Source organism: Staurois parvus, unplaced genomic scaffold (assembly GCF_062004578.1).
Source record: "Staurois parvus isolate SC_StPar_1 unplaced genomic scaffold, SC_StPar_1.0 ptg001527l, whole genome shotgun sequence".
Lineage (NCBI taxonomy): Eukaryota > Metazoa > Chordata > Amphibia > Anura > Ranidae > Staurois > Staurois parvus.
In genome coordinates this window covers 275,148-287,838 of record NW_028319323.1, presented here as the reverse complement: position 1 = coordinate 287,838, position 12,691 = coordinate 275,148, and the positions used below count along the sequence as shown (strand labels likewise).

The following is a 12,691-nucleotide window of genomic DNA, read 5'->3' as shown; positions in this document are numbered from 1 at the left end:
TGATGATTGTTGTTGTTGTGATGATGATTGTTGTTGTTGTTGTGATGATGATGATGATTGTTGTTGTTGTGATGATGATGATTGTTGTTGTTGTGATGATGATGATGATTGTTGTTGTTGTGATGATGATGATTGTTGTTGTGATGATGATGATTGTTGTGATGATGATTGTTGTTGTTGTTGTGATGATGATGATTGTTGTTGTGATGATGATGATTGTTGTTGTGATGATGATGATTGTTGTTGTTGTGATGATGATGATGATGATTGTTGTTGTGATGATGATGATGATTGTTGTTGTGATGATGATGATGATTGTTGTTGTTGTGATGATGATGATTGTTGTTGTGATGATGATGATGATGATTGTTGTTGTGATGATGATTGTTGTTGTTGTGATGATGATGATGATTGTTGTTGTTGTGATGATGATGATGATTGTTTTTGTTGTGATGATGATGATGATTGTTGTTGTTGTGATGATGATGATTGTTGTTGTGATGATGATTGTTGTTGTTGTGGTGATTGTTGTTGTGATGATGATGATGATTGTTGTTGTGATGATGATTGTTGTTGTGATGATGATGATTGTTGTTGTGATGATGATTGTTGTTGTTGTGATGATGATGATGATGATTGTTGTTGTGATGATGATGATGATGATTGTTGTTGTTGTTGTGATGGTGATGATGATGATGACGTTAATTTTTGTTGTTATGTTGATTATTATTATTTTTATTATTTGTGCTGTTTTTGTTACATTGATGATGTGGATGATGATGATTGTTGTTGTTACATTGATGATGATGATTGTTGTTGTTACATTGATGATGATGATTGTTGTTGTTACATTGATGATGAGGTTAATTGATGTTGTTTTTGTTACGACGGCGACGATGATGATTATTGTTGTTGTTACATTGATGATGATGATGATTATTGTTGTTGTTACATTGATGATGTTTATTGTTGTTGTTTTTGTTACATTGATGATGTTGATGATGATTGCATTAAGTTTTGTTACATTGATGATAATTATTATTATTGTTGTTGTTTTTGTTACATTGATGATGATGATGATTGTTTTTGTTACATTGATGATGATTGTTGTTGTTTATGTTACATTGATGATGATGATTATTGTTGTTTTGTTATGATGGTGATGATGATGGGGTTAATTGTTGTTGTTACATTGATGATGTTTATTGTTGTTGTTTTTGTTACATTGATGATGTTGATGATGATTGCATTAAGTTTTGTTACATTGATGATAATTATTATTATTGTTGTTGTTTTTGTTACATTGATGATGATTGTTGTTGTTTATGTTACATTGATGATGATGATGATTATTGTTGTTTTGTTATGATGGTGATGATGATGGGGTTAATTTTTGTTGTTATGTTGATGATGATGATTAATATTGTCATTGTTTGTTATGATGAGGACGATGGCGTTAATTTTTGTTGTAACGTTAATAATAATGATGATGATGACGATTATTGTTGTTTTTGTTATGATGATTATTATTATTATTGCTGTTTTTGTTACATTGATGATGATTGCGTTTAAGTTTTGTTGTTACATTGATGATGATGATTGTTGTTTTTTTTTGTTACATTGATGATGATTGTCTTATAAAGTCATAATGATTCTTCTCCAGGATTTCTGGACAGTTTGCACAGCACCGTGCAGGGGGTCAGCACAGTGTGCAGGAGGTTAAGCGCAGAGTAGGGGGGGGTCAGCGCAGAGTAGGGGGGGTCAGTGCAGTGTGCAGGAGGTTAAGCGCAGAGTAGGGGGGGGGGTCAGCGCAGAGTAGGGGGGGGTCAGCGCAGAGTAGGGGGGGTCAGCACAGTGTGCAGGAGGTTAAGCGCAGAGTAGGGGGGGGTCAGCGCAGAGTAGGGGGGGGTCAGCCCAGAGTAGGGGGGTCAGCACAGTGTGCAGGAGGTTAAGCGCAGAGTAGGGGGGGGTCAGCGCAGAGTAGGGGGGGTCAGTGCAGTGTGCAGGAGGTTAAGCGCAGAGTAGGGGGGGGTCAGCGCAGAGTAGGGGGGGGTCAGCGCAGAGTAGGGGGGGTCAGCGCAGTGTGCAGGAGGTTAAGCACACTGTACGTGGGGGTCAGCACAGTGTGCAGGAGGTTAAGCGCAGAGTATGGGGGGGTCAGCGCAGAGTAGGGGGGGGTCAGCGCAGTGTGCAGGAGGTTAAGCACACTGTACGGGGGGGGTCAGCACAGAGTACGGGGGGGGTCAGCACAGAGTACGGGGGGGGTCAGCACAGAGTACGGGGGGGTCAGCACAGAGTACGGGGGGGTCAGCACAGAGTACGGGGGGGTCAGCACAGAGTGCAGGAGGTTAAGCACAGAGTACGGGGGGGTCAGCACAGAGTACGGGGGGGTCAGCACAGTGTACAGGGGGTCAGCACAGATACAATCGGGTGGGTTAGGAGGGCCCCTGCCCCGGAGAGCTTGCAATCTAATGTACAGATCTCTTGCCTTCAGCAGCTTTTGGTCTTTTTAGATTTCTTGCTGTGTTTTGGGATCCTTCGCCTGGTTTCCTGCAGACATCGCATCCACTTTGTAGTCATTTTCCCAGTAAGTCGCGTTGTGTTTATATGACGCTCTGAGGATCCCATCCCCCAATCCTTCCATAGACGGTTGTCTGCTGATTCGCGGACTTTTCATCGCTCAGATTTCTAACAGAATGGCCAGATAATGAGAACGAATATATTCCATTTCTGGGCGGAGCTCGTACTATAAAGAAGCGAATATTCCATCCTGCATGGAAATCTTTCACTTGTTTCCAGAAATCAAATTTGGCCGATTTTACTGATAGGAAAGCGCAGAGAGAGTCTCGCTCCCCCCCCCCCCCGGAATATTCTCCCGACTCCTCATCATTGCTTCACTTCCTGAAACATTTCATCAGAAGTACAGAGAATCTTCCGGACCTTTCAGATTTGGGAAAGTTCTTGTACTTTGTGGCAATAAATTATTACAAGAGTTGAGATCGATTTTATTTTGGCCAATGGGCTGAAGGCAGCTCGCCCCCGAGTCGGGTCAGTGTCAGTATATTACCGCTCTACCATAGTTCCCGAAAAACAGGCCACAAGCCGCTGGTAATAGGTAAGTATTCCAGTATACAACCAATAAACAGGTCAACAACTACATTCGGGTCCCTGAATATTAGCCTCACCTGCGGCCAATGACACTGCAATAAGGTTAGCCGCCATGACACTTGTATACGCAGCATTAGAGGAGCAACATCGACTGGAAGCATGAGCGGCACAACGAAAATGTCTCGCTGTAACTCTTGGCAATTACTGTTCCAACAGTGTCCCCAAGTGTACTTTGCGCATACAGCCCCTTGGTTGGTGGGTGTACACGTTCACCCCTGGAGGTGACTGCGAAGTACCTAGCTACTTACTGTTGGTGTTGGGCGGCTTTTTTTTGGGGCCCTTCTGTAGGTGGTGCACATGTAGACTGTACACAAAGGGTTGCAGATGGGCTGCTAAGTAAGGGGCTGTCTCAGTTGACATTAACTGTGGGCATAAAGGGGTTAAGCTTGGTAATTCCACTCACCACTCCTGGCATGCAATAGATCAGATCCAGTACACTTGATGATCAGCTGTCCCAGAAGTCTCAGTCCTCACAAGGCGTTGAGCTCCAGTCCCAGCTCAGCGAATGATCTCTCTGCAGTACAGTCCTCAGACTCACATGGACACAGAGCAAGCTCCCAATCTCTCTGATGCAGGGCACCTACCCCAGCAATAGGGCAGTCATAGGGTGGTGATAGGACGGCCATAGGGTGGTGATAGGACGGCCATAGGGTGGTGATAGGGCGGTCATAGGGTGGTGATAGGGTTGTCATAGGGATGTGATAGAACAGTGATAGGGCGGTGATAGGGCAGTGATAGGGCGGTGATAGGGCAGTGATAGGGATGTCATAGAATGGTGATAGGACGGTCATAGGGTGGTGATAGGACGGTCATAGGGTGGTGATAGGACGGTCATAGGGCGGTGATAGGGCTGTCATAGGGCGGTGATAGGGCTGTCATAGGGCAGTGATAGGACGGTCATAGGGCGGTGATAGGACGGTCATAGGGCGGTGATAGGGCTGTCATAGGGCGGTGATAGGCCGGTCATAGGGCGGTGATAGGGCGGTCATAGGGTGGTGATAGGGTTGTCATAGGGTGGTGATAGGGCTGTCATAGGGTGGTGATAGGACGGTCATAGGGTGATGATAGGGAGGTCATAGGGTAGTGATAGGGCGGTGATAGGGCTGTCATAGGGTGGTGATAGGACGGTCATAGGGTGGTGATAGGGAGGTCATAGGGTAGTGATAGGACGGTGATAGGGCTGTCATAGGGTGGTGATAGGATGGTCATAGGGTGGTGATAGGACGGTGATAGGGCTGTCATTGGGCGGTGATAGGGCTGTCATAGGGCGGTGATAGGACGGTCATAGGGTGGTGATAGGACGGTCATAGGGTGGTGATAGGGCTGTCATAGGGTGGTGATAGGACGGTCATAGGGTGGTGATAGGGCTGCCATAGGGTGGTGATAGGACGGTCATAGGGCGGTGATAGGACAGTCATAGGGTGGTGATAGGACGGTCATAGGGTGGTGATAGGGCTGTCATAGGGCGGTGATAGGGCTGTCATAGGGTGGTGATAGGACGGTCATAGGGTGGTGATAGGGCTGTCATAGGGCGGTGATAGGGCTGTCATAGGGTGGTGATAGGACAGTCATAGGGTGGTGATAGGGCTGTCATAGGGCGGTGATAGGGCTGTCATAGGGTGGTGATAGGACGGTCATAGGGTGGTGATAGGACGGTCATAGGGTGGTGATAGGGCTGCCATAGGGTGGTGATAGGACGGTCATAGGGCGGTGATAGGACAGTCATAGGGTGGTGGTAGGGCTGCCATAGGGTGGTGATAGGACGGTCATAGGGTGGTGATAGGACGGTCATAGGGCGGTGATAGGACAGTCATAGGGTGGTGGTAGGGCTGCCATAGGGTGGTGATAGGGCTGCCATAGGGTGGTGATAGGGCTGCTTCCCTGACTTTACTGGGTAAGACGGCTCTGACACCAGATGGGCTGATATCTTCATCGCCTCCATGTATCACAGAGGAGACGGGGGGGTAAGGGGGGGCAGAACTCTAGTTATTTATTTATTACAGGTACTTATATATCGCCATCAATGTACTCCACGCTTTATATATTGTACATTCACATCAGTCCCCGCCCCCGAGGAGCGTACAATCTAAGGTCCCTAACTCACATTCATACATACACATATTAGGGACAATGTAGACCGGAGCCAATTATCCTCCCAGCATGTCTTTGGCGTGTGGGAGGAAACTGGAGTACGCGGAGGAAACCCACGCAGGCACAGGGAGAACATGCAAACTCCAGGCAGGTGGTGCTGTGCTTGGGATTTTAACCAACAACCCCAGTACTGCCGGGCGGAAGTGCTAACCACTCAGCCACTGTGTTTTCCTCCATCTCCTCTGTGGACAGCCAACCAGAACACTTATTGGGGTCCTGGGCTCCCCGGTGGAACAAGGGAGCCCAGGAATGGCAGCGGGTGGCTGGGTGGGAGGGGGGCTGGGCTCTGCAGCACTGTAACAGTGATTGGGCAGCTGTACACAGAGGAGATGGAGAAGTACGGGGACTTCCCAGCATTCCCAGCATGGGGGGGTGTTGTGAGCGAGGAGGTCAGTAATGGTGGTTTGGGGAGTATTTGCTGGCGGGGTCAGAGGAGCACACTGGTTGGGAATGGTTTTGTAGTCAGATCTCGGTAGCATGAATGGGGTGGAGTGAAGCCAGTGTGTGCCTGGAGAAGCATGCGCAAAGTGTTGTAAAGGCGGGAGAAGTCAGAGTATCCAGGCGCTTGGTTGTCAGCTATGGAGACACTGTACTGCAGCTGCGCTCTGCCTATACAAGACTTTCAGTGCCATTCAGCATCCATCCAGCAGAGGGAGCCGGTGTGCATGGAGGGAGAGAGAGACTTTGATGCAGGCTGCACTGAACTCTGGGAAATGTAGTCTGCAGAGTGATTAGAGTGATGGACCACCACAGATATAGGCCTTCAACAGGAGGAGGAGCAAATCTTCTCCCACACATTAGAGAGAGAACTTCCTCCTCCTGCAGGAGGACCAGATAGTGTGCAGGGTGGAGCTGGTCAGGGAGATGTGCGGGAAAGGTGTAACGAGGCAATGAAGGAGTATGAGGACATAGGAGAGAGGAGACATGGGGCAGGAGGGTGGAGCTGGTCAGGGAGATGTGCGGGAAAGGTGTAACGAGGCAATGAAGGAGTATGAGGACGTAGGAGAGAGGAGACATGGGGCAGGAGGGTGGAGAGGGTCAGAGAGATGTGCGGGAAAGGTGTAACAAGGCAATGAAGGAGTATGAGGACGTAGGAGAGAGGAGACATGGGGCAGGAGGGTGGAGAGGGTCAGAGAGATGTGTGGGAAAGGTGTAACGAGGCAATGAAGGAGTATGAGGACGTAGGAGAGAGGAGACATGGGGCAGGAGGGTGGAGAGGGTCAGAGAGATGTGCGGGAAAGGTGTAACGAGGCAATGAAGGAGTACGAGGACATAGGAGAGAGGAGACATGGGGCAGGAGGGTGGAGAGGGTCGGGGAGATGTGCGGGAAAGGTGTAACAAGGCAATGAAGGAGTATGAGGACGTAGGAGAGAGGAGACATGGGGCAGGAGGGTGGAGAGGGTCAGAGAGATGTGCGGGAAAGGTGTAACAAGGCAATGAAGGAGTATGAGGACGTAGGAGAGAGGAGACATGGGGCAGGAGGGTGGAGAGGGTCAGAGAGATGTGCGGGAAAGGTGTAATGAGGCAATGAAGGAGTATGAGGACGTAGGAGAGAGGAGACATGGGGCAGGAGGGTGGAGAGGGTCAGAGAGATGTGCGGGAAAGGTGTAACAAGGCAATGAAGGAGTATGAGGACGTAGGAGAGAGGAGACATGGGGCAGGAGGGTGGAAAGGGTCGGGGAGATGTGCGGGAAAGGTGTAACGAGGCAATGAAGGAGTACGAGGACATAGGAGAGAGGAGACATGGGGCAGGAGGGTGGAGAGGGTCAGAGAGATGTGCGGGAAAGGTGTAACGAGGCAATGAAGGAGTATGAGGACGTAGGAGAGAGGAGACATGGGGCAGGAGGGTGGAGAGGGTCGGGGAGATGTGCGGGAAAGGTGTAACGAGGCAATGAAGGAGTATGAGGACGTAGGAGAGAGGAGACATGGGGCAGGAGGGTGGAGAGGGTCGGGGAGATGTGCGGGAAAGGTGTAACGAGGCAATGAAGGAGTATGAGGACATAGGAGAGAGGAGACATGGGTGTGCAGGGTGGAGAGGGTCAGAGAGATGTGCGGGAAAGGTGTAACGAGGCAATGAAGGAGTATGAGGATGTAGGAGAGAGGAGACATGGGGCAGGAGGGTGGAGAGGGTCGGGGAGATGTGTGGGAAAGGTGTAACGAGGCAATGAAGGAGTATGAGGATGTAGGAGAGAGGAGACATGGGGCAGGAGGGTGGAGAGGGTCGGGGAGATGTGTGGGAAAGGTGTATCGAGGCAATGAAGGAGTACGAGGACATAGGAGAGAGGAGACATGGGGGAGAGGGTCAGAGACATGTGCGGGAAAGGTGTAACGAGGCAATGAAGGAGTACGAGGACATAGGAGAGAGGAGACATGGGGGAGGAGGGTGGAGAGGGTCAGAGACATGTGCGGGAAAGGTGTAACGAGGCAATGAAGGAGTATGAGGACATAGGAGAGAGGAGACATGGGGGAGGAGGGTGGAGGGTCGGGGTGGAGAGGCTCTTCCCATTCCATGTGTACTTCTAGGTGGAGTTGATGAACCAGTTGGGTGAAATCTTTGATCTTCGTTATCTAATAAACGTTTCTTTCTGTTTCTCAGTTCCAAGCGGCTGGTGACTCTGGCGCGGGGCCTGGCTCCGGGGTACTTGAGGTTTGGGGGCCCCAGAACGGACTTCTTACAATTCCAGAACCTCAAGAACCCGGCGAAGAACAGAGGACTTGGACCCGATGACTATCTAAAGAACTATGAGGACGGTAAGGAATGACTGCCTTCACTGACTGCTTGCTGAGGTAGAGATGGAGAATTGGTACCGGGAGGGGAGGGACCACCTGGAGGGGAGGGACCACCTGGAGGGGAGGGACCACCCTGCTCCTTCCTCGCTCATTGCAGCACTTTTTTTTTTTCTTTCTACTTTTTGTTGTTACAAAAATTTTGATTGTTCAGAAATGGATGTCGTCAGTAATTCCATCCCTGTGGGGGGGGGCGGTAATTGAGGTTAGGGAGGGAATGGCCAATCGATGGAGTGCATACATTGTGGAAGATGTAGATCCCCCGGGGGATGATTCCTGATGTCACCAGTTGCCTGTATATATGGATTCTGTTGGTATATACAGTATGTATGACATTCCGATATCTGCATTATATTGGGGGATATGTGTGGCCCCTCCAAGTATACGGTGCTGGGGAAAGGACAGTTGTGGCTCCTCTGTAGTCATTGGAGCAGCTATTGATTTGGGGTTCTGCTGGTTTGGTTAATTCCCCCTCATTCCGGGGGCTTCCAGAACATAGAGGGCTGGGGGGATGGGGAAGATGGGGAAACTGGGGCTGGGAAAATCAAATGGACAGCCCAAATATTTTTGGTGCCTTAGCCGATTCTTGGAGGAGGTGAGCCATGTAGGTGTCTGCCCTCAGGTCCAGTCCTGTTGGGGTTGCCTGCCCCTTTGAGGGTCCTGCTGGGGTTGCCTGCCCCTTTGAGGGTCCTGCTGGGGTTGCCTGCCCCTTTGAGGGTCCTGCTGGGGTTGCCTGCCCCTTGTAAAGGTCCCGCTGGGGTTGCCTGCCCCTTGTAAAGGTCCCGCTGGGGTTGCCTGCCCCTTGTAAAGGTCTTGCTGGGGTTGCCTGCTCTTTGTTAAGGTCTTGCTGGGGTTGCCTGCCCCTTTGATGGTCCCGCTGGGGTTGCCTGCCCCTTTAAAGGTCCCGCTGGGGTTGCCTGCCCCTTTGAAGGTCTTGCTGGGGTTGCCTGCCCCTTTGAAGGTCTTGCTGGGGTTGCCTGCCCCTTTGATGGTCCTGTTGGGGTTGCCTGCCCCTTTAAAGGTCCCGCTGGGGTGGGGTTGCCTGCCCCTTTGATGGTCCTGTTGGGGTTGCCTGCCCCTTTGAAGGTCCTGTTGGGGTTGCTTGCCCCTTTGATGGTCCTGTTGGGGTTGCTTGCCCCTTTGATGGTCCTGTTGGGGTTGCTTGCCCCTTTGATGGTCCTGTTGGGGTTGCTTGCCCCTTTGATGGTCCTGTTGGGGTTGCCTGCCCCTTTTTCCTCTGGAGCCGAGGATTCGGTCTGGATAAGTCACCGAGGAGCTGGGAGATGTCCTAGGACCCAAGCTGAAGATCCAGTGTGAGTGCTTCTGGAGGCCAGCTGGAGATATTTCTGAGGTTGCTTCTACTGGGCCTTCATCCCGGCCTCCCCCTCTGTTCCTGGATTAAAGACACATCAAAGAAGTTTCTTCAGGCTGAGTGTGCCCCCCCCCACCCCCACCCAAATTACTGGAGGATCCCACCCCAACCCCTGTCCTGCTGAAAGTTCTACAAACAATAGGTCACAAACAGGCACCCCCCAGATTTAATGAGTGGACTGTTGCCTGCGGGATTGGTGGCCTCTGCACAGTGTGGGAAAGAACCAGTTAAAAATCAGCGTCTCCTTTGGGGGTAGCGCCACATTCGTATTCTATTGCTATATACAGTGTGTATTCTCTGGGTATATATGTACCATTGGTGTATACGGTGTGTATTCTCTGGGTATATATATACCATTGGTGTATACGGTGTGTATTCTCTGGGTATATATGTACCATTGGTGTATACGGTGTGTATTCTCGGGGTATATATATACCATTGGTGTATACGGTGTGTATTCTCTGGGTATATATGTACCATTGGTGTATACGGTGTGTATTCTCTGGGTATATATATACCATTGGTGTATACGGTGTGTATTCTCTGGGTATATATGTACCATTGGTGTATACGGTGTGTATTCTCTGGGTATATATGTACCATTGGTGTATACGGTGTGTATTCTCTGGGTATATATATACCATTGGTGTATACGGTGTGTATTCTCTGGGTATATATGTACCATTGGTGTATACGGTGTGTATTCTCGGGGTATATATATACCATTGGTGTATACGGTGTGTATTCTCGGGATATATATATACCATTGGTGTATACGGTGTGTATTCTCTGGGTATATATATACCATTGGTGTATACGGTGTGTATTCTCTGGGTATATATGTACCATTGGTGTATACGGTGTGTATTCTCTGGGTATATATGTACCATTGGTGTATACGGTGTGTATTCTCTGGGTATATATATATATCATTGGTGTATACGGTGTGTATTCTCTGGGTATATATATATATCATTGGTGTATACGGTGTGTATTCTCTGGGTATATATATACCATTGGTGTATACGGTGTGTATTCTCTGGGTGTATATATACCATTGGTGTATACGGTGTGTATTCTCTGGGTATATATGTACCATTGGTGTATACGGTGTGTATTCTCTGGGTATATATATACCATTGGTGTATACGGTGTGTATTCTCTGGGTATATATATATCATTGGTGTATACGGTGTGTATTCTCTGGGTATATATATACCATTGGTGTATACGGTGTGTATTCTCGGGGTATATATATACCATTGGTGTATACGGTGTGTATTCTCTGGGTATATATATACCATTGGTGTATACGGTGTGTATTCTCTGGGTATATATATACCATTGGTGTATACGGTGTGTATTCTCTGGGTATATATATATCATTGGTGTATACGGTGTGTATTCTCGGGGTATATATATACCATTGGTGTATACGGTGTGTATTCTCTGGGTATATATGTACCATTGGTGTATACGGTGTGTATTCTCTGGGTGTATATGTACCATTGGTGTATACGGTGTGTATTCTCTGGGTATATATGTATCATTGGTGTATACGGTGTGTATTCTCGGGGTATATATATACCATTGGTGTATACGGTGTGTATTCTCGGGGTATATATATATATACCATTGGTGTATACGGTGTGTATTCTCTGGGTATATATGTACCATTGGTGTATACGGTGTGTATTCTCTGGGTATATATATACCATTGGTGTATACGGTGTGTATTCTCGGGGTATATATGTACTATTGGTGTATACGGTGTGTATTCTCTGGGTGTATATGTACCATTGGTGTATACGGTGTGTATTCTCTGGGTATATATGTACCATTGGTGTATACGGTGTGTATTCTCGGGGTATATATATACCATTGGTGTATACGGTGTGTATTCTCTGGGTGTATATATATCATTGGTGTATACGGTGTGTATTCTCTGGGTATATATGTACCATTGGTGTATACGGTGTGTATTCTCTGGGTATATATGTACTATTGGTGTATACGGTGTGTATTCTCGGGGTATATATATACCATTGGTGTATACGGTGTGTATTCTCTGGGTATATATGTACCATTGGTGTATACGGTGTGTATTCTCTGGGTATATATGTACCATTGGTGTATACGGTGTGTATTCTCTGGGTATATATATACCATTGGTGTATACGGTGTGTATTCTCTGGGTATATATATACCATTGGTGTATACGGTGTGTATTCTCTGGGTATATATGTACCATTGGTGTATACGGTGTGTATTCTCTGGGTATATATGTACCATTGGTGTATACGGTGTGTATTCTCGGGGTATATATGTACCATTGGTGTATACGGTGTGTATTCTCGGGGTATATATGTACCATTGGTGTATACGGTGTGTATTCTCGGGGTATATATGTACCATTGATGTATACGGTGTGTATTCTCTGGGTATATATGTACCATTGGTGTATACGGTGTGTATTCTCTGGGTGTATATATACCATTGGTGTATACGGTGTGTATTCTCTGGGTGTATATATACCATTGGTGTATACGGTGTGTATTCTCTGGGTATATATGTACCATTGGTGTATACGGTGTGTATTCTCTGGGTATATATGTACCATTGGTGTATACGGTGTGTATTCTCTGGGTATATATATACCATTGGTGTATACGGTGTGTATTCTCTGGGTATATATGTACCATTGGTGTATACGGTGTGTATTCTCTGGGTGTATATGTACCATTGGTGTATACGGTGTGTATTCTCGGGATATATATATACCATTGGTGTATACGGTGTGTATTCTCTGGGTATATATATACCATTGGTGTATACGGTGTGTATTCTCTGGGTATATATATACCATTGGTGTATACGGTGTGTATTCTCTGGGTATATATGTACCATTGGTGTATACGGTGTGTATTCTCTGGGTATATATGTACCATTGGTGTATACGGTGTGTATTCTCTGGGTATATATGTACCATTGGTGTATACGGTGTGTATTCTCGGGGTATATATATACCATTGGTGTATACGGTGTGTATTCTCTGGGTATATATGTATCATCGGTGTATACGGTGTGTATTCTCGGGGTATATATATACCATTGGTGTATACGGTGTGTATTCTCTGGGTATATATATACCATTGGTGTATACGGTGTGTATTCTCGGGGTATATATATACCATTGGTGTATACGGTGTGTAT

General features: G+C 47.5%; 1 pseudogene across 1 annotated transcript in view; it reads left to right on the top strand.

Moving 5' to 3' along the window:
* LOC149435369 (inactive heparanase-2-like) overlaps positions 1 to 12,691 on the top strand; it is a 279,818-nt pseudogene that overhangs the window by 23,695 nt on the left and 243,432 nt on the right. Inside the window, exon 2 of the transcript XR_016308497.1 lies at positions 7,916 to 8,070. The product of XR_016308497.1 is annotated as an inactive heparanase-2-like (transcript). The remainder of the gene's footprint in view (positions 1 to 7,915; positions 8,071 to 12,691) is intronic.